Source organism: Lolium rigidum, chromosome 6 (genome assembly GCF_022539505.1).
Source record: "Lolium rigidum isolate FL_2022 chromosome 6, APGP_CSIRO_Lrig_0.1, whole genome shotgun sequence".
Classification (NCBI taxonomy): domain Eukaryota; kingdom Viridiplantae; phylum Streptophyta; class Magnoliopsida; order Poales; family Poaceae; genus Lolium; species Lolium rigidum.
The window spans coordinates 95455513-95478909 of record NC_061513.1 but is presented as its reverse complement, the minus strand read 5'-3'; the positions used below and the strand labels follow the sequence as shown (position 1 = coordinate 95478909).

At 47.7% G+C, this 23397-nt stretch overlaps 1 pseudogene; it reads left to right on the top strand.

Annotated features, from left to right (window-relative positions):
* The first annotated feature begins 20051 nt into the window (after window positions 1-20051).
* LOC124668006 lies at window positions 20052-23354 on the top strand (annotated as a pseudogene).
* The last annotated feature ends 43 nt before the right edge of the window (window positions 23355-23397 follow it).

Below are 23397 nucleotides of genomic sequence, written 5' to 3'. Positions count from 1 at the left end.
AATTTTATCTACGTTTCACTTCAGCTTCGTATCTGCCTTGTGTTATGTGTACCAGAGATAGTTCCTCTTCACACTCGAGTTGACTCTTGAGGCTGACTCGCCGTAGAAATTGGGTTAGACGCTCAACATTTTTCTCTGATGTCCCTCATTCCAAGCAGTTGAACAAGTTCGACCATGACGGGGTTGGATTATATGAGCTAGGTGCTTACACATACAGATACCAATAGTCAACCCATCGAATGTTTATCTTGTAACCAAATGTATCAAATGAGAGCCGCGGTGTTGAGAAAACTCTAGTTGATCGCATTGGGTTTGCATTGGCAATGAAAACAAAAGTGCCAAGACTGCATATATAGAACCTAGCGGCATTTGCTCCGGACAGATGTCCAAAATCTACTGGCCAGAAGTGGCGGGCCCAAAGGGTAATGGTACTACCTCTGGTCATGTTTAATTGACATGAGATAGGTACGTTTCTAGGCTACTTTTTATGCACCACTCGCGTCAATTTTTTCTGAACGGAGGGAGTACGTAGCAGTAGTACCAAATACAGATTCAGTCACTCGCACATGCGTGGACCCAAACGCATCCTGACACCTACCCAAACAGTCATCCCATTTCTCTGTACCACACCGGACTGAGCGGGACTACGGGAGCAAGAAGCATGGCGGCGACAGCCGGAGAGACACCTGAGCAAGAGTGAACTGGGGCACACGCCGCGCGCCTATGCTGCGCCGCCGCCGGAGTTGGAGGAAAATCACAGGGAGGCGGCGCCGAGCGCACATGCCTATCTGGAGAGCACATCAGTACCGCGGCAATGTTAATGAGAGACGACCGGTGTTAGCACTAAACCACGTCAAGCCGCTGGCGTTCAGGCGCTAGCTGGCCCGCGTTGTGCGCATGGCCGGACTAAACGGATCAGCGACCTGCAGCAGTGCGCTAGTGGCCGGGTCGTGCATGAGTTAGTGGTTGTGTGCGTACGTGCGGATGTCTATATAAGGCCATGTTTATTAGCTGTGTAGTATGACTAGCAGATGAGGTAGTCTCATGTGTAGTCTTCGATGTATGTGCGTATGTGGAGAGTGATCCCGAGATGTAGTCTCGCCACGGCTGTGGTTTGTGCCCGGCCGGCCGGCAGGAGAGCTTCTCTGGGTAGTGCTGCGTGTGTGCGTGTGCACCTATGTTTGTGTTTGAGTTGAGCTGAAGAGGAAGAAGAGTAGGGCATATGTGCGCCCACGGCGGTGTTCGTGCGTCGGTCGGGAAAACTCTGTGTCTCCACTCCATTGTCTCCCTCCGTTCGTTCGTGCGACTGAGGAAGAGGAAGGTGCAGCCGAGGTGCTGCACCAACGTGTGGTATCAGAGCCTCGTGGCTCGGGGATGTGGCGCGGCGACTCCGCGGTGAGCACGGCGACGGTGGCGGCCGCGGACGTGGCGCATTGTGGCGCCGTTCGTGCGGTGGATGCAGAGGCACGACGACGACATGCAGCGGCGTCCGGGAAGGTCGTGTCCAGTGCGGCCGGAACTTCCGGCGTGTGTCGCCGGTTGAGGAGCTCGGCGTTTGTCGCCCAAGGTGAAGGAATACCGGCGTGTGTGCACCAGGTCGAGTCCATGACGGTGGTGACCGGCGTATGTGCACCAGGCCGAGTCTGCGGCTGCGTCGTATGTGCGACGAGCACGGAGGCCGCGTAGGCGATGCGTGGCAGCGCGGCGAGAAGGCCGCGAAGGTCAGGCATGGTGCAGCATGCACACGGCGGCGTGGCCGCATGGAGGTGCCGTGCGGCTGAGTCTGCAGGGTGCAACTACCGTCAAGCAGCAACCTTGGAGATGCAGTGGCGCATAGAGGTGTGCGAAGGCGTCAGGCGTTCGAGGCGACGACGACGATGGAAGCTGCAGCAACTCCAGCGACGGTAGGTCGTGGTTTAGGGGGAGATTGTTAGCACTAAACCACGTCAAGCCGTTGGCGTTCAGGCGCTGGCTGGCCCGCGTCGTGCGCATGGCCGGACTAAACGGATCAGCGACCTGCAGCAGTGCGCTCGTGGCCGGGTCGTGCATGGGTACGTGCGGATGTCTATAAAAGGCCATGTTTATTAGCTGTGTAGTATGGCTAGCAGATGAGGTAGTCTCCTGTGTAGTCTTTCCACGTATGTGTGTGTGTGGAGAGTGAGCCCGAGATGTAGTCTCGCCGTGGCTGTGGTTTGTGCCCGGCCGGCCGGCAGGAGAGCTTCTCTGGGTAGTGATGTGTGTGTGCGTGTGCACCTATGTTTGTGTTTGAGTTGAGCTGAAGAGGAAGAAGAGTAGGGCGTCTGTGCGCCCACGGGGGCGTTCGTGCGCCGGTCGGGGAAAACTCTGTGTCTCCACTCCATTGTCTCCCTCCGTTCGTTCGTGCGACTGAGGAAGAGGAAGGTGCAGCCGAGGTGCTGCACCAACAACCGGCTGGTCGGCGCAATCGTTGCAGACGCCGAGGAAGATGCAGTCTATCGTGCCCTTCAACCCCAATGGTCCACCGCCACGCGGCTCCATGGTCGAGTTCGTCGGCCACGCCTCTATCCTCGCCGGCTGCCTCGAGTTGGGCGTCGTCTGCCCCATGGACCCGTCACGCCGCTCTTTCTCATCCCCACGGGAGGCGGCCGAATGCGGCCACGTCCAACGCCTGTCCTTCCGCCAGCAGCTTCTCCTCTCCTGAGCCGATGCTCCCGCTCGCCCGACCGCGTCCTGCTGCACGCTGTCCGGCTCGCCGCCCATCTCCGACCGCAGCCCGGCGCCGTCCAGTTGCGGCCGTGCCGCCTCTCCTCCCACGCGTCCACGTGCCTTCGCCATGATTACCCCACTATTGGTGCAGTTGGATTTTGCTACAGTAGATGAAGGCTCGTGGACCAAGCCGAGGCACGGGTGCGAGCGTTCGATAGTGTCACCAGGCCAAGTTTGTTTTGCCCCAAATTGTCCATGTACAGAAGGTTGTTAAGTAGATTGACCCAGCAATCAATTTTGGTTCTTTTTCACTTTCAGTATTTAAAATCTTGTATCCATATGCAGCTGTAACCTGCAGCTTGATGCGTCGCTTGGGAGAGGAAGACAATATCATGTGCCTTGTTAGTGTTCCAGGAATGCATTGCTGGAACTTGCGTATGCATCAGCTTTTTGTCGACACTACTTGTTGCGGCCTCATAAACTTGGCAAGAGTTAGTGTATCACAGCTTAATATTATGATGTCCCGCAAATTTATAAAAGGAACTAGGCAATGAGACTAACAGTAGAGGAGAGATCTCTTTATCATCATATTTTACCTACATGGACAACAAATAAGAAATGATCTCTTTAAAGATCGATAGGTGATTCTCGCCGACGCACCTTCTTGCAACTTGTGCGAGAACAACTTCATCTTACTGGTTAGATCTTTTGACATATATATCGATTCCAGTTTCAACCACAAGGTCGTTGCATATTTCTCAACAACACTTCTAGCAAAATATAATTGGATAGATGAAGTTGAATCAAAGACAAGGCCTTACGGTCCTTCCGCTTTTCTTCATATGTCCATGTCGATGCCGCTTTACCTCCAAATCCTTAGAGTCATCATCCAGATTAGAAGATTGGGCGAGGATCGCTCTCATCTTCATTTTCATATAGAGAACCTTGAGATGTAGCCCAGTTGCGGTAGATCGAACTTCAATGACACCATGTCGCAAGTCCTAGATTGAAACACAGGCTCTGATATCACTTGATATAAACATGTCAATCAATAGCGAATAATGAAAAGGAAATCAGAGATGGAGACACAAAATTTTAACGTGTAAAACCCATCCAACACATAGAGGAAATATCATGGGCGTCTGTCAGTAAAACTTCACCGTATCAGAGAGTGTTTACAAACGACGCGGGTTATCTTATAAAGCGATTAACCATAGTTGGTGGCTTACAAGAGGTATAAATATGCAACAATGACTATTCGTACCGGGGGGCAAACCCCCCCCCCCCCCCCGCGTTAGAAATTAACCTCCTTTTATGTGAATTTTGATCACAACATAACAATCACGACCCATCTGTTGGCAGTTTTGTGGTGCGGCTCCTGTGCGGCTTGTTGTTTGATCCTTCTTGGACGCAGCTCCGTCTGGCGAGGCAGCACGATGGTGCACACAACGTCTGAGCTTGACACGATGGTCTCCTTCAACATTAGGGCTTCTCATCTTCATATAGATTTTAATGCATCTTGACAGAAGGAAGCATAGATTGAAAATATGCTACAACTTAAAACAGAAATAAAAGTATTTTGAGAGCTGTATACTTAGGTCAATCGTTTCTCCTAGAGAAGAAACGGGGGCAACTTGGATAGGATCTGTCTTTGTATAGGATCTATGAAATCATTTTTTTTGGATAGACAAAACATGTTTAAAAATTCTAGAAAAAATTCACAACAAACATCTGTCTTATATTGGCAACCCCTAAAAATTGCAGCTTCAAATTCGACCTATACTTAGAGAACAAAAAAGATAAAACTTAGGTGTGAATAGTGTAAAATCCTGTTCACCTAAATCTGGCACTATTCATAGTAGAGTTTATCTTTTTTGTTTCTCTGCATGTAGATGGATTTTTAAGCTGATTTTTTTTGGAGTTGTAGATGCAACTCATAGGTATGTTCTATACAAGTTTCAGATTTTTTTGCAGCTTATACATATGAATTTTATAAGCTGATCCTATGATCTCATCTAATGGAGCGATCCTATACAAGTCTTCCCCGAGAAGAAACTCATAATCGTCCGATGTAACATTGTTTAGATTTTTAACTAAACCCTCGGCTTCCTACAAAACTTTAACCTCTCTTGTATGAGTTCTTTTTATTTATTATTTCGTACAGTGGATCTCTTTATCAGCTCTTTTGCAAATTTAAATAATTACATTGTGCATCCTCATATTTTTCATGATGAGGGAGAAACTTGTTTAGCATTAAAGATCACAATCCACTTCACCACTTCCCATGTAAGTAGGAACGCAAATAAGAGAATTTTGAAATTTAATGATAGCATAAAAAATCAAGATCCTCTCCCCATGCTTTTTATTTGGACACATGTAAACATAATAACTTGGTTCAAAATGGTTTTGAGTGCACAAGCCTTATATAATGGTAGGTACGTAAGTTCGTAAGAATGGGGAATTAAAACGGAAACTCAAAACTGATCCTGGTATGTACAAAAACATATTTCAAAAAGTTAAAAAAATTAGGATTTCATTTTTGCATGTAGAGGGACATGTCCTATGTGCGCACGTAAAGTTTCACATAAAACTGTCATTTTTTGTGCCGTGTGTAAAAAGAGAAAAAAAAATCTCAATAAATAGATTATTTTAGCACCAAATTTTGTCTTTTTACAAAGGGCATAAAATAAGTCGCTTTTTTTTGCTGAAACAACTTTGTGAGCATGTAACATGTCAAGATATACACGAGACATTTTTTGTATTTTTTGATATTTTTTAATATTTTTTAATATTTTTTAATATTTTCAAATTACAATAAAGTGTGCATCTGCACCTAAATCTCTAGCTAATACATAGAGTTTATTACTACGGTTTTAAATAGTGTTTAAATTTTTCTCGAAAGTTTATTTTTACATTGGGCAAATTATGACCAAAAGTTCTTGGTCCTAGGTGAAGTGAGCACAAACCTCAGTTAGGTTTAAACAAAACTAAAACCAAATCTGCCTAGCGGCCGGAAATATGGCAATGCTACGTACACACTGGCTCGTTCCCAAGTCCTGTTCAGGTCCCTTCAGGTCCGGGCTTGAAGCCAAGAGATGTGCAGCTTCTCTGACTCCATTTCTCCGCTCCATTGATACCGTGGGCGAAGGTCAACTGCGACTCGAATATTCCATCACACCACGACTCGGCAGAGCGAGTTGCATCCCATGAGTACAATTCCAAACCTTGCAATTGCTAACTGGCAAGTTGATCGTGACGATAAACATGCTAATTTGCTACATTCAGTGTGTCCTTGTTTATTCTGTAGGTCTAGCGTTATGTGTACCAAAGATTAGTCCTACGCTCATGGCAGTTTGCTGTCAGTGCTAACACATCGCGAAACGTGAAGTTGGAGCTCAACATAATTCTCTGATGCCGCTCATTTCCAAGCAGTTGATCGAAATGGACTGTGACGGCAGTCCCCTATATGAGCCAAGTGTGGCTCCATGTCCAACACCAAAATTTTATCTATTGAAAATTCCAACAAAAAAAATAATTGCTAGTAGATATCAACTGAGAGCGCAGTGCTCGGAGAAGTCTGGTGGTGAAAAGTGACAACGGCAACAATACATAAGCGCCAAGGGGTTGGGCTTGGGCATTATATGGATGAACTAGAAGCCGTAGGTATTAATGGGAGGAGATAATAGGCGAATTTGTTGGCTACTACCTCCATCCCAATTTATAGGGTTTGCGTGTGTTCCCAAGTTATCAATTAAGTCAACATAATATTAGTTGTACAACACAAAAATTATATTATTAGAAAATATATCTGAACTTTTTAATTATATATGTTTTGTACTATATATCTTGTATTATCATATTTAAATTTATGATCTAGGTATACAGACAAGACCTATGAACAAGAACAGAGGGACTAAATGAAATTACATCGACCTAGTTACATGGAAAGGTCAGAAAAGAGATAACTGTTATTAGTGACGTTGCAAATGTAAGAATTAGAGAAGGCATATATAGTATTCTAGACCAGCTTGAGAACTGAGTGCTAGCTCACTGGCAAGGCTTGCGAGTTTGCAGCCAGCTCACCCGGGTTTGAGTTCCAACGGGATCGAATTAAACGGGATGTTATCTAGCGCGTATAAATTCGCTGCTGGAGAGGTCTCATCATCTATCTAACAACGTATAGCCAAGGAGAAAATCTTCCCCCACTGGTCAACATTTTTGTGTTACCAGCTTTGTGGGTGGCATATACTAGTATCTTTTTGAAGCACAAGCATGAGATTATTATCACATAAGCTAGATTAAATTAAGTCGTTTGCCCCTTCCCCCAAACTTAGACAAATTCAAACACAAAGATGGTTGCGCTGCGATCGGCCTGTACTCCTTCATAATTAAGGATAAGATGGTCTTTCAAGAATCTAAATGAGTATACCTAGCACTGTACAAACCCATATGGTTCAACATATTTGTAGAAATATGTAGTGGTGAGTATAGTTAGGAATAATATGTATGTACGTCGTTCTCAGCTCATCAGTGGTGACTTTAGCTGGCCTTGGCGGTCGTGGTTGGTTGGTGAAAGACACGACAAGACAGTGCCGGCCACGAGGCACTACGAGCCGCGGCAAGCTGCCACGAGCCGCGGCAAGGCCTCGGCGGTGGCGCAACGTTGCGATGTGCCTCTAGAATAGCCGGACTATCTATCTTGAGATTTAGCCAGACTATCTTGTGCTATAGGCGGGACTATCTTGCGCTAACAACCAGACTATCTTGTAAACTGTACGGTATATCCATGCGTGGGTATACTAGGTTTGAATACGTGCTTCACTAGTAAAAAACAGGCCTTTCGTCATGTCCCTTTTGTCCCGGCCGTATCCCGGGTCGGGACTAAAGGCCTGACCACGTCGTCCCAAATTCGCTCAATCGTACGGCACCCATTTGTCCCGGTTTTAAGATATCAACCGGGACTAAAGGGGTGGCGGAAGGTTGCATCTGGGCAAAAGGCTTTAGTCCCGGTTGATATTACCAACCGGGACAAAAGGTCTACCTTTTAGTCCTGATTGGCAATACAAACTGGGACTAAAGGCTTTCCAGGTATTTTGGCTTCCCACGCACCTCCACCCCCCCCCCCCCCCCGATCCCCTTTTTAGTTTTGTAGAAAATAAAACAAAATGATAGAAAATTCAAAAAGTAAAATCTTTTTAGATTCCTATATGTTACGTAAACTACTATTAGGGGAAATTAACAAATTTGTATTTCAATTTTTTTGCAAAATAAGTTTAGAAAAAGGTAAAACGACATTAACTTTTGCATACGGCGTCGAAAAAAACGTATATATATCAAAATGATCGTGGGAAAAAGTTACATCCGAATTCACCTGGGTTTACTCAGTTAGCCAATTTTTAGATTCTCAAAATCCAAATGAAAAAAATGAAAGCAGGAAGATTTTAGTTTTACCAGAAATTCAGGATTTCATATTTTTTCATATTTTAAATTAATAATTGCATCCTGCAATTTTGGGATTCAAATTTGGAGATTTTAGAATTTTCAGGTTTTCAGATTTGGGAAAAAAATAGTTAAAAAAATTAAAATTAAAATTTAAAAATTAAATAACTAAAAAATAATACAAATTTAAAAAGTTAATGTTTATTTATTTAAAATTATTATTACATCATTACTTTTGTTTATTAAAATAATTATTTGGAATTAAAATAATAAAGCAATGTGACATCGACCAACATGTTAATACGATTGATATGATACTACTATCACATATATGCGTGCGAAGCACTTGGAAGCGGACGAGAAGGACCTCGGAAGTTAAGCGTGCTAGCGCTAGAATAGTGAGAGGATGGGTGACCAAGCGGGAACTTTGACCACGAGTAAGTGATTTAACTAGAGATTAAGTGTAGTTAGAGACTAAGCTTGTCAAATAGCTAAAATGCTAGAAATTCTGAATAAAAATAGAAAAAAGAGGGAGTGAAAAATAATTAAAAAATATTTTTTTTACAAAATAACCTTTAGTCCCGGTTGGTGTTACAAACCGAAACTAAAGATTCTTCGCCCCAGCGCGCTCCGCGGCGCCCACGTGGAGGGCCTTTAGTCCCGACTGGTAACCAAACAACTTTTAGTCCCGCAATAATTGATTCCGGTTGGAAAACCGGGATTAAAGGCCATTACGGACCGGGACTGAATGCCCTGTCTCCACTAGTACTTACGAGGGATCTCAATTACTTAATTAATTGGGTAATTCTCCAAGAGCCCAAACTAAGTTTGTGACCGGGGTGTACCGAAGCAAGCCTCTTAAATTAATCACATACATAGTACATCACGTAATAGGACACATAAGAACGTAATTTACATATTCCAGACTTGGAGGACCACAAAAGGAAAATTAAAAACGCCTCCAGCTTCATGACCACTAGGGACTCCATCACTTGGGATCGTGCATTTCCAACACCTGCGCGAGGAAATAGCACATAGCACCATATGTTGGTGAATCTTTTGCACAAAACCACAGGTTGCAGTTTGTTTTGCACAGAACACCAGATTTCTTGGTAATCTTTGCAAAAAACACATAATACTTGATTAGTCTCTGTTGACACAGTAATTAGATGATTGGGCCCACTAGTAGTAAGGGCATCTCCAACGGGCGACGCAAACGGACGCTGAGCGACCGTTTGCGTCCGCGCATGCCGAAAATGCGTCGGGTACCCCTCCAGCGGTTCGACGCAAAAGTGACCAGGGCGTCCGCAGCGACACAAACCTGCCGCATATTTGCGCCTGGAATGCGTCGCGGCGGACGCCCCAAGTGACCGCTCGCTTCTCCATTGGGCCCGCCTGGTAGCGAGCCTGTATCGAGGTCATCGCTTCCGCGGCTATCACTTCCGCGGTCAGCGCTTCCACGTCTGCGCCGCAGCCTTCGCCATCAATGTTGCGGCTGCCTCTTCTACGCGCGCACTGGTGGGCGGCGGCTGGGCTTCTGCGCCGTCTTCAATGGCATTGCTTCCCGCGAGGGGCCGGCCTTGAAAGTCGACCGACATCGTTCCTGCCATCGCCCACACCTCCACTCCCACCACCACCGCCGCGCCGCCGCACCACCATGGGAAAGAAGAAGAATGATTTCGAGGCGTCCGGCAGCGGCACCAACAAAGTTGTAGGTGCTCCAGAAGTAATCAACTGAGGTTTATAAACTGAGTCCGGTGAATCGAAGATCAAGCGTAGCCTCATTACCACAACCGACAAAAAAGCTCGTAGGTCTCGGCAACTTCAGAATAGGACACCGAATGGTTGGGTGTGCCCCAGAATCACAAACCAAACAATAATGAATAACCTTGCAGTCCTTTGTTGCATGAGTATTTACGGCGCATTTCCAACAGCGTCCCACCTTCTTCTGCTTCACCGCTGGTGCATCAGGAACAGTGACAACTGTAGGCGTGTACATAGGAATTAAAGAAGCATCGGAATTTGCCACCAAAGGCAGTTGTCCCATGGACACCGGCGCGGTCTATCCCAACGGCGGCATTGGCTGCCCTAAAGGTGGCACATGCTGCCCCAAAGTAGTGGCACTCTTCTTCTTCCTTCTCTTCTTCACTTGTCTAGGCCGCGACGGTGGCTGTTGATGCGTAGGTTGCTGCATATGTGGCTGCATCATACTCTGATGTCCAGGCACAGGGTATTGAAAGTGACCTTGGTGCGACAACCTGCGCAAAGGAGCGCCGCTGCGCAGATCCTGGCGAAGTCGAGGACGAGGAGGGCGACGAAGAGCCTCGATCGCCTCTAGCAAATCAACCGCGACCGTCGCCCTGGCCAATCTTGGACCAGAACTCATCAAGATGCTCGCCGTCGCCCTGGCCGTCGACGTTGCGGAGAGGCAGCACATGCGGCACATCGTCGAGCCCGCGCCACACAACTTCCTCGGCCACCGAGATCTCGTCTTCGTCGTCGGAAACCTCGCCGATGGGATCAAACGCGACCCCGAGCTCCGGGGACCCACCATCGGCGTGAGCACCGGCCCGATCGGCGGTAAAACCAGCCGCCGCCGGAGCCTAGACGCCGGCGTGAACCACGCCATCTCGGTCGCCTCGGTCATCGCCTCATCCTAGCCTACGTTGGTTAGTAGAAGAATATACTGGTCGAACCAGATCGATCGAACCAGACCACTCCTCTAAATTACTGTGTCAAATAGGCTAATTATGTTTTATGTGTTTCTTGCAAAGATTACAAGAAAATATGGTGTTCTGTGCAAAACAAACTGCAACATGTGGTTCTATGCAAAAGATTCACCAACAACTGGTGCTACTTGCTATTTCCTCCACCTGCGCGGTGGTGGTACGTCCAGCGGCGGACGCGGGGATCCGGCGGACGGCGGCCAGGCCTGCCGGCGCGAGGCGGTGCGGCTTTGCCGGCGGACCGTGCGGGCTGATCTGGGCTGCGCGGGCCCGATCTGGGCTGATCTGGGCTGCGCGGGCCCGATCTGGGTAGCGTGGGCTGTGGCCTCGCTCGCTGATCCCGCCGTGTCTCTTGCGGTGGAGGTTGCTTCAACCTCGTTTGTCGGTGTTGGACGGCGGATGACGGCGTGGGGGCCTGTTCGTCTGCTTCTTTGAAGAAAGGTGGCTGTCATAGGATTCTTCTTGTGCGAAGATGAAGATCTTTCTGAGGCTGGTTTCTCTCGATTTGGCCGGAATGTTGAGTTCTGGAATGCTCCAAAGGCGAATGTACTAGTGCAACGATGCCTGCAGTTTGCTGGATCTGAGGTATTCGGTCGTGCGCACCCATGCTTTTATTCCGACCGTTTGGTTCTGGAGGGAGCGGCGCGAAGCTCTTTTTCTGTGTTGACATTAAGTGACTATGGATCCATGATGAAAGTCGGAAGAAGAGAATTTCATGAAAGCCGGAGGGGAGGACTAGCTAAGGGAGGTTCAAGTCTCCGCGCTGTTGAGGGGCTTGCTTGGTGTCTGGGCTTCACAACAGCGGTATGAAAGTGGGGGCGACAACAGATGTGATGCCCAGAGTCCTACCTTTCAAGGTGAAAACCCAAGATCTGGCCTTAACTGGTTGTGCCTGGCAGTGACCTTGGTGGAGGCATTGTTTTGAGAGTGGGGACTATCTTCAGGGTGAAAACCTAAGATCTTTGATCGGGCGACGACGGTGTTGGAGCACTGTTCCCTTTTTGGAGGCGTCGTTTTTTGGAGAGTCTGCAATTCAGGTGTTGTCATGGTGGTGGATGTATTGCTATTGTTAGGCCCGAGATACTGTAGCGGGACTTTTGCTTTTTAGTTTTCCTTTTTTTTTTGGCTGTGTGATCAACAATTACTCATGCATGGAATTTTTTTTGGCTGTCATGATGGCTATGGAAAGTGGAGGGCTTATTTGGAACTAGGGCCTTTTGTCATTGTCACTGACCACAGGAGTTTGTGTAACTTGGGTGATCAATAGTTGGATACCGAGCATCACCAGCCGCGTTCCCCAAAGTCCGATTCTCTATCTGCATGGCCAAATGAATAATTCAAGTCACACACTCCCATAATCCGCCTTTTTTTATTTCGTAAAATTAACTTCAACTATGTTGTATTGTATCAAAATACTTCGGAGTTGAAAAGAAGTATCCAAATGACATGTGTTATTTTACAATAACCCATGTTTGTAGCAATGAAATACCACAACCTACCCTATATTATATAAATGATAATTTGAATTCTTTATGATATGCCTTCCCTATAAAGGACCCGAAATACGGGATCGAGCATTTGGGGGACGTGTTTCATTCGTGCTGCGTTTGGGGGACGTCGCTCCCCAGCCGCGTCCCCCAAATGCCGCCCCCAAATATTTAAATACTTTTTTATTTAGTATATAGAAGAAATGTGTAGGTTAAATAAAGCTGCTAATATTCAAAGATGTGCAACATACACAAATTACATATAAAAACTTCGAAAAATATAAACAAATTTACATATAAAAATTTAAACTACTTCTTCTTTGATGGCCCCGCCTCATCGTCCTCACGGTGGCACTTCCTTCTCGTCACCTCTTCCTAAGAGGCGGTGTCGTCCGACGCATCGGAGGAACTTGTGTCCTCCTCATCGTCGACGGAGCTCGCCCGCTGCGCCTTCGGCTTCGCTTTCGCCTCCGTCTTCGCCCGGGCCGCCGCCTCCTCAGCCTCTTCCTCCTCCTCGGCCTCCTCCTCCTCCTCCTCGGCCTCGGCCTCCTCCTCCTCCTCGGCCTCCCATTCCTCGCCGCTGTCCGGCAGCGGGGAATCATCGCCGCTGCTGGGCGTCCGGACTCAGTCCCACCAATGGCGCCATCCTGGAGACTTGCCCTCGCTGTCGGTGTCTGATGGAAGCCTGGAGAGGTCGCTCATCGTGAGAAGCTTGGATGAATGGCGGCCGGTTGAAGATCCGAAAGCGCCTACGTACGGGTCTTATTGAGCGCGGATGAACGGCTGCACATATATCGAAGAGACCGGCGGTTGCTCTTCCGTAGAGTTCGCGCTCCATACCGGAGGTTCGCGCGTCGATCAATGCAGTTGCCAATGCGACGGTTCCACTTCCCGGCAACTGCATCGTTCCTAGGTAGGCGGCGGTTGAGCATCCGTTCGTGAGTCGCTGACGCGTCGGTCCCACCACGTCTCGCCTCGTATTTCGGTGTGTCAAACGTGCCCCGAGCGTCCCCTGTGTAGCGGGGACGGGCTCGGGGCGCCGGATACCGTATAGGGCCGCGCCGACAAAAAAGACTTTAGGGAACGCGGCTGGGAACGTTTTTTTATTCGGCGCGCCCAAAATCCCTTTAGGGGACGCGACTGGAGATGCTCTGATCAATGCAAAGGCATGTCAAAATTGGTTGGTTTACACATCAAGTTTCAGTATCGCAAAGGGGACTAAAAATAATGCTGCCGACGCATTGTCACGACTGGCGCACTTGTTGTCAATCAATGCTCTGTTAGTGTGTCAACCAAAGTGGACTCAGATAATGAGGCTCAAATGTTAGTGGCTGAGTTAGCGGTGTACAGTCCAAATGAGGAGAGTTCTGCCTTAAACCAGGGTCTCATTCGTTTCAAAGGGAGATTGTGGACTGGCAACAACACTACTTTGCACACCAAATTAATCAGTGCTTTTCATCAAAGCGATGTTATGGGACATTCGGATGCAACTGCTACATATCAATGTGTAAAGAAGCTATTTGCATGGACTGGCTTGAAAGCTTCTGTCACTGGTTTTGTTTCACAGTAGGCAATCTGTTAGCTTTTGAAACATGAGCACATAAAACCAACAGGGCAACTCCAGCCCTTGCCTATTTCTGTTGAACCTTTGCAAGATAGTGCAATTGATTTTATTGAGGGATTGCCAAAATTAGAGGGATGTGATGTCATTATGGTGGAGAAAGACCATTTGCACACTTTGTGCCGCTTAAACATCATTTTATAGCAGCTTAGGTGGCTAAAGAAATTTGGGACAATGGGATCAAGCTGCATGGTATTCCTTCGACAGTGGTGTCTGGTCGGGATATTCTTTCTACTGCTGGTACTTATTCGACATCGTACCTTCCACAAAAGGATGGCCAAACAGAGCGCGTAAATCAATGTTTGGAAATGTATTTACACACGGAAGTTCATGATACACCAAGGCAATGGCGTCGCTGGCTTCCAGTTTCCTCTTTGAATTGCAGCCCTTTTAAAGCTCGCTCCGTAGCGAAGAAAACCAAACATGGGAACAGTGTTGCAATGGGATGTTGATTCCCCTGCACCGGAAGGCATGGAATGGATGGAGCATACTGCTCATTTACAAGCTCAAGGTCGTATGAAGAAAAAAGCAGTCCGCAACATGATTGAAACGTGAATTTGGAGTGGACGAGGAGGTGTTACTGAAGCTGCAACCATATGCACAATTCATGCGTAAAAGATTTAAACTGGTCAAACCCTCAAATTAACTGCTTTTTTGAGGGTTGATGCCGAAAGTTGACGCGGAACAGAGCCCTTAAACCCATAAACCCTCAAAAAAACATGAAAGCCCAACCCTCATTTTCCATCCCAACCTGCACAAACATAGGTTGAGAGGAAAAAACACAGGCCCCTTCATCTGGTCAACGCGCGTCGCGGGGGGGGGGATTTCCCTCGACCGCTCCTCCTCCTTCCCTGCGCAGCCGCCGGCCCTCGTCTGCCCGCCGCCGTCCATGGAGGCCCCGAGCGCCCCCGACCCGCCGCCGAATCACGTGCTCGGCCGCGGCTCGAGCGGCTCTGCGCAACCGCCTCCCGCCCCGAGCACCGCCGTGGTGGTCGATATGGTGGCCTCCACGCACGTCGGCGTGAAGAGGAGGCGGGCGCACATCCTTGGAGCCAAAGAAGGCTCGAGATCAATGAGGCGGCGTTCCAAATCGCTCAAGAGGAAGGGGGTGCTCGCCGGCCCATAATCCGATCGTCGAATTACACCGAGGTTGAAGATGTTCTTTTGGTTCGTGCTTGGTCCGAAGTTGGGATGGATGCGGTTCATGGTACGGATCAAACCGGAAAACACTATTGGCAACGGATCGAGGACAAGTATTGCAAGCTCAAACCCAAGACCGGGAGCTTGGTCCATCGTTCTTACCGGTCACTTCAAGGACGGTGGGAGGTGATAAAGCCCTCTTGTGCTCGTTGGAGTGCGGCTATGTACCAAGTGATTAACACTCCACCAAGTGGCACCGTTGAGAGTGATGTGAGTATACTCAACCTCACTCTTTAGTTCATGCCTATTTTTACATTATGCACGGTTGTGATTATGCTATGCTTCTGATTATGCATATTGTAGGAGACATATGCGGACTTGCGGTACAAGGACATGTTCCAAGGGAAAACATTTTACCTTCAAGCATTGTTGGGCATTGCTTAAAGATCTTCACAAGTGAAGTAAGGGTCAAGAAACTAACCCTAAGAAATCGGATATGCTCAATATGGAAGATAGTGAGGATGAAGGAAGGAACCATGGCAAGCCCGAGGGATCCAAGAAGGCCAAGAAAAGGATAAAGTTGGAAGCGGATGCATCAATCTTGAAGGACAAGCTTGATCAAATGATCAAGACAAAGGATACATTGACATTGAAGGCATTGGAGACAAAACTCATCATCACCGAGAGAAAGAAAGAGGTGAAGCTTGCACAGCTTGGAAGCTAGGCGGGAAGATGCCAACTGAAAGGCCGAATTGGACGAGAGGATGATCAAGCTCAAGGAAGCAAAGACATGGAAAGAGATCATGGCCGAGGAGAAGGAGCACATGATGATCTCTAAAAAGGACATGGATGAAGACCAATTGGCGTGGTGGAAGGAGACCAAGACGGGCATCGCGGAGAGGAAGAGGCTACAGCGTGGTGGTGGTGCGTCGTCTACTCTCCGAGGTGAGTCTCCGATGAGTGGTGGTGACGACGGAGGTGTTGACAACTTCGCTTGAGTCACCGAGGTGGTGGTGATGATGATCTTTTGCAAGGACAAAATGTTGATTATGTGATGTAAAACTATGAACCATGCATCATTTATAATCATTTGCAAGTTTGTTTCATTATATGTGTGTTTCATGATTGTGTTTTGCTAATATCCATTTGTAAATATTGTATGTTGTTGTCATTTTTGAGAAAATCCTGTTTTGAAGGTTTGAAGGCTGGCGCGCAGATCAGTGCCCTCAAATCAACCCTCAAAACAGAATAAACAGAATATTATGTTTTGAGGATTAGTTTGAGAGCACTTATCTGCACCGACCGTTTTGGGCCTTCAAATTCGTGTTTTCTCGGTCCTTAAACTGATTTTAAGGGTTACCAGTTTAAAAGCACTGCTAGTGATGCTCTAAGTTCTTTGGCCCCTTTCCTGTGGAGCAGCGAATCCGGAAGACAACATACATGCTTACCTTACCAGACGATGCAAGAATTCATCTGGTGTTTCATGTATCACAGCTTAAACCCTGCACTCCTGATCATATTTACTCCAGTTTTTGATGAGTTGCCTTTCCCCTCTTGATCTCACAAAGACGGAGCTAAAGACCAATAGCTATATTGGAACGCCGTTTGAAGAGACAAGGTAATTAATTCTCTTGTTGTGCAGTTATAGATTCAGTGGTCTGGCGTATCCCCTTGAACCACACGGGGAGACTATGAAGTCTGAGACAATGTTTTCCTGAAGCTGTCATTTAGGGAGGAGCTGATTCTCAAGAGGAGGACAATGTCACACCTAGAGTTGATGCTCCAGATTAACTGTCTCTCTGTAGTGTGTCATGTGAAAGAGTAGGAGTTGAGTTCGTGTTGGGTTGTAAGGCCTGTTGGGCCCGTGCGCGTGTTCTGGCCAAAGTAGGGGTTAATCAAGAAGGATGAGTAAAATGTGGTTGTAATATGGAAACTATCAAATGAAATTAATCGCTGGAGTGAACCTCTGATCCTCTTTTTTTTTTTTTTTTTTTAAAAAAATCTCTGATCCTCTTGTAAAGTAGTCTCACCTCCTGGCCTCCTCCCGTCTTGCCCTGTGCCCGCGCTCCTCTAGTCGTCCTCGGATCGACCTTTGGCCGGTGCCGCACGATTTCTGAGGGCATGCGGCTCTGCCTCCTCTTCTTCAACCTGCATTCGTTGCCTCGTTGGCGGTTGTTGACTTGCATATTTGATTTCACCTCGCTCGTCTACGGATCTTCTCATACCTCAGCTAGGCAAGTGCTTCACCAGTTTAATCTTATAGTTGTAAACTGGACTTATGCGTTGATTAAAATATGTTTGTAATCAACTTCATTATTTAGAAACAAAACAAGAAGTAATTTTATCCATCAATTTGAAAACTAATCCAGTCAATCATCAAATGTAAATCCTTAAACCGAAGAAGCTCCCCAAACTGAATCAACTCCCCACAACTGCACCTTCCACAAGTGGCAACTTTTCATACTCCGTACCATGTTACCAATACCAATAGTTGTCTCGAACACTGCTGGGATGTTAGAGCATCTCCACCGGCAGCCCCGATAGCAGCCCCGATTGCTATTTTGGGGTCTGCGTGGTTTTTGTGCTCACACCAGCTCGTTCAAAAAAGTGTCGACGCGGTTTCGAGCCCAATAGAAGCGCCGGCAACCCCATTGCCGACCCCTTCACAAAGAGCGCAAATCGAGCTCGTCGGCGTCTCGCGGCACATCAGTTTTCGCGGATGGAGCCGCCTTGGCAGCGACTCAATGGCCGGCGGTATCATAAATGCGATGGCTCGGCTGTTGTGCGGCCGACCGCTGATGAAACCACCAGTCCACGCGCAGACACCGCCGTAAATGTGATGCCTCGGCTGCTGTGCGGCGAGTTGGCACCGTTTATTAGTACGCCCTCCACCGTGCTATTCTCTGTACTCTCCACCGCTGCCGCGTTATCCTCTCCTCTCCACCACCCCGCATTCCTCTGCGGAACAATGTCATGGCGGCTGCATACGATCTATTCGATGCTTGGCCGTAACGGTCGCACGCCACCATCGGCGTTGCAACCACCACCACAGCCACAACCCGACGTTGAGATCGACTTCAACTCCGATGACTTTGGCAACTCCCAGTTCGACGAGTGGGATAAAGCGTACATAGCAGACGCATAAGCTGAGGCGGCGGAGGAGGTGGCGCAGTGGAGCGAGCGACGAGTCCCTGGTGACCCGGAGCAGGTGGAAATCCTAGCCTCCTTCAACAAAAGCAGCGCTTCCGGATGCTGAAGGAGGAATACCAACTTCGATCACGCCGCTGACATTTTGCGCCAGCGGGCGGCCAGGGAGGAGGCGGGACGTCTCCTCATGGCGGCCGAGTTACAAAAGCTCCTTGAGCTCAACGCTCGGCGCCAGGCCGAGGCGGCCACCCGCGAGCAAGCGAGGCTCGTCCAGAACGAGGAGTCTCGCCAGTGGCTTGCGTTTCTGAGGGGCAGCACTGCCGGCAAGCTCCAGCGTCGCCCGCGGCCATGCTCCACCGCCAGATGCCCGAAGCAAGGGCGGAGAGGCGGGCATGGACGCATGCGACAAAGGGGAAAAACGACGAGGCAGACCCATCGGATGCCCCAACCGATAGCGAGTAGATTAGATTTCGGTATAATTTGAAGTTCAAGTTTCGTTAAGTTTAAATTCGAGTCAATTTTGTATAAAACTAGTCTAAATTCGTATGAATTTCGTTTTTTAAATGTTTTTACATTTGATTTTTTTGGGGGTTGCCGTATGGGGACGTCAATGTGGAAACGCCATCTCCAAATGAAGGATGATGTTCTAGCGTCCTCCATATGATAGTGCCGACATCTATTTAGAAGACGCGGATGGAGATGCTCTTATTGTTTTGGATCTCATTCTTAGGAGTTAGGATACATACCGTGGACTTGGATCCGAACATTTAAGATGTTTCTAGACGGAACTAAACCATTGATCTGGTATTATTACATCTTTTCCAAAATATAAGCCTTTTTGGAAGGAAAGTTTAGTTTTGTATAATAATCTTATATGTTAGAACCGAGTTTGTATTTTGTATCCTCGTATTACTATTTCTACTTTTAATTGTCTCTTATTTATGTTCTTAAACCGCTAAAGCTGGATTCGAAACAATCATACCAATTTTTTGTAGTATTGGAAGAGTTTTTTATTAGTTTTTTTTTGTGCTTAGTTTTTTGCTCGGAGTTTACCCTAATCCTGGATCGGCCGCTGGAAGAAGGTTTGTATGTGGACTAATTTCACACAACCATTCTTAGTAGACATCCTTCAAAATGATTGGGTAAAAACTATTTTTAGCATTTTTTAGCTCGGTCATCATATTTATTAGGCAAGAAATATTTTTATCACGAATTTTTATAGCTCTGTCATCATCTTTATTAGGCAAAAATTTATTTATTTAGCCATTAAATGGATATGGTGGCCTCTTTTTCTTGAAATATTTTCTATTTATACAGTCTATCATATATTATTTCTCTCCTCTTTCATCGATATATAATAACGAAGATATTCGTGTGATGTATTTGTTTGTTGATAAAATTTAATTTTTTGTTAAAATGGTATCTGTCAAGCTTAGCAAATGGTGGACATTTGATATTTTTTAGAGTTTCTGAATGATACATGGGCCGTGGCCGGTGAGCGTTGATCTCTGGCCTGGGGTAACGTAAGCTAGCTAGCAAGCCCAACCTAGCCATCAATCGTTGTCTTCCTTCTGCGGGATGAACTCAACTGACCCCAAAAGGCCCAGACTGTCTCGCCCACCGCCCCCCTCCTGCCGATGCCGCAAACCTCGTCGGAGCCGCCGGCGCTCGCAGTGTCACTCGCTCGCGCCAACTTCTACCTGGGGTCGCCCCTTGACGGCGGCGCAGCAGCTCGTGGCTGACTGACCGGCAGAAGCCGCCTCCTCCCGAGGCGAGGCCCACACCACACCCACACCCTCGCCCGCCGCAATAACTGCTCAATTGCCCCACACACCCCCTCGCTCCGCCTGCCACATCTCCCAGAGCCCCATCGAGCTACGGCAATGGAGGTGCACGCCGAAGAGGACCAGAGGTTTGCACACACTGACCCGATTAATTCCGTTGCCCCTGTCCTCTCTTTCTTGTTCTTATTCCGTGTTTCGGCGCAGGTCGGGCCTCCCCGTGGAAGATCCCATGGAGGCAGTGAGGAGGGCTTTCCCTGGTGACAATTTCGCCATTAGTGTGGTCAGCCGAGCTTTCGGCCGACCGGATCCGCCGGCGGAACGCAGCCGGCAGCAGGACCCAGAGAATCGAGCCCCAACTGTTGAGTTGAGACCTGACGCAGCAATAGTTGTCCCGGAAAATCGTGTGGATCTGCAGGAGGCTGGGAATATCTGCGCGCAGCAGGGTGCCTCTACCAGCGGTATTGATGCACCATCTACCTCTGAAAATCGTGTGAATTCAGAGGCGGCCAACAACAACGCGGCCGCCCAACCCACGCCTGCAGATGCAGGCAATGGTGCTGGTGGCTGGACTCGCAGGTATGCCGTGGTTGACCTTCAGCATGCTGTACAGTCGAGAAATTGTTCAGTGCTACCGATCTCGGAACATGTCCAATTTCCTTTCTCTATTCTTTAGTCTAGTTTACCGAAAGTAGTAAAGCTTAAGTAATTAGGCTAATCAATCAGCACAGACCTCTCATGATTTATGCCAATTGGTCATCTACAATTCCATAACCTCAAATGGAAACAAGCAATCCTACCATGGATCTAGCATTCTGTCCCATTGCGAAGACCAACTGCTTAACACTGTGTCAACGTACAACAAATCCATGACTATTGCTTCTTGCTGGACGCAGGGTGAGGCTTGGTCGTGTCCCAGACGAACGGGAGACACCGGCTGATCATGTCAGCGCGCTGGAAAAGGCGTTGACTGGCTTTGCAGAGAGGCAAACTGATGCTGTTGTTCATCCAGCAGTTGGGACCATCTTCGACTCGCTTGTGGAGGCGTATGATTTTTATAACATCCATTCCTGGGAAATGGGTTTCGGTGTTAGGTATGGCAAGAGCAGGTTGAATGCGATGAGAAGTAAATGTATGCAGGAAATTGTTTGCGGCCGTTCGGTAAGAAAAAACCTCTAATTTATTGGTTAGCTTTCTGTGGCAGCCAGTCCTGAAAATTTATGCGGTAGTTCTTTTGACTTGCAGGGTAAACCAAAGGATAACATGAAGAATAGCAGCAAATCGGTCAGATGCAACTGTACAGCACAAATTAGGCTGCTGAGATCCGCTGACAAGGGATGGTATGTGGCGAACCACAAGGAAACACATAATCATCCTCTTTCGAGGGCGTGTTCAGACAAGTTGAGTTCTCCATCTCATAAGCATATAGATAAGTACACGAGGGACTTGGTCCGCAAGTTGAGGAATAACAATGTTGATTTGGGCGTGTACAACACAATTGCTGCATTCTTTGGAAGAAAGGACAACGGGCCTGTTACAAAGGGCTCGATCAGGACACTCTGTGAGAAAATTAATCAGGAGCAAGCTGACGATGCTGTTAGGAAGAACGCGGAGATAACAGCTGCACTTGGAGAAAATGATCGAGAAAACCATGCTACGGAGGAAGCACCATTAATCTGTTTCGACGAAACTGCCAGCTCTCCTGTTTGCACGGAAATGCCAGTTGATCCCCTGAGCCACTTTCATCAGGAATACACAGAGAGGAATCCTGACGCTGAGAGGGTAGCTGATCTCATGTTAACTTTTGGGGATTGTAACCTGGTACTTAGAAGCTGTAGCTATGATGATCTCATCAACTCCAACAGCACAATGGCAGATCTGGAGAAGGCGATGAACACCGTGAAGCCCCACCTTCAGCAGGGTATCTTTGGTGACCTGTGGTCCAGGGCTCACAATTCCGGAGGTGTCATGTCGGCTCAGGTGCTGACCATCAAGGACCTGTTCAGGTTCGAGCGGTGGCTAACAACCACCACAGGCAAGCATAGTCTGCAGTCTGTACAGCAGCACGTCAAGTTGGCCAAATCAGGGAAGGGTGTCTTCGAGCCTGAGCAGACGGCCCTCTTACGCCTGTTCCAGTCTGAGAATGATGAATGCTCACGTGAGATAAGCAAACTACAGGGTGAAAGAGATGCCAAGATTGCCCATTATCAGGCGATGATCGATGAAGCCCGTGCATCCTTTGTGGCCAGCGTTGAATCTGCGAAGGTGGGTTACCCTGTGTCTTCCTCCTATGTGCCCCTGAGTACCCATGAGCTTCGCGGGCAGTGCTGGAGTGCCTATCTTGCCCACTGTCAGAAGGAGTCACAGTATATGAACCGTGGGGCCACAAACATTGTCGAGAGGTTTGGGCCAGAAATACAACAGCATCACCTCTTCGAATTCTGCACCCAGGAGGCCAACCGTCAGTCTCTGCTCAAGTATGGCCAGACCAAAGTTCAGAAGCTGAAGGAGGCACGAGTCGCCCATGGAGAAACTACTTTTCATGGCTACATGACCCTCCTGGATATTGAGCAGGCTTATGCGTTGCACTCGCTACTGAAGCGCAAGTTGCTGATGAACCAGGTACCAGTGGGGGTGGTGAGGACGTGGATCACGGCAATAGAGAAAATGGTGTTGTGAGAGATGAGGTTGCCAGAGGCAGTGGGGAAGAAAATGGTGGTGATGACGTGTCGGAAGCCCCTCCTCAGCAAAAACGTCAAAGGAACAGTCAATCCTATGTATTTGGTTACTCCGGATGCCGGTGATTCACAATCCTCCGAGGGATCATGTGATCAATAGATGTTTCTGGATCTTGTTGCAACTTGGAGGTTCAAATATCAGGTTTTGGAAATGGGTAACTCATGGATTATTAACCAATCTCATTGTGAGGTGTATTCAAATCTGTACAATGTTTGTAGTACTTTGAAAAATCACAAACTTCTTTATTGCTGCACCTTTTCAAAATGGTAAGCCTGGGTGTAGATTTAGATCGGTTCTTAAGGATGTTGGTGTGCTGACCAAATCAAGGCAACAATATTTTAGCTCTTTATATTGCACTTTGCCTGTCAGGTTTAGTTGGGTGGACCCACATCTAATTTCGACCCGGTTTGTTTGTCCTACTGTGACTCAGTGGGGTTTCTACGGCCTTCTAAATTGGAAAAGGAAACGAATTAGGAAAGAAGGGATGCTTTGAGGGTGAAAGACAAGTGGCATCTTACAACTGGGAGTATCGTAATGGGAAAAACGCCAGGTATACATTGCCAAATGTATTTTCAGGATTGGGAGCTTTATCATGGATATATGGCTATTCTTTTCATATTGTCCACAATTAT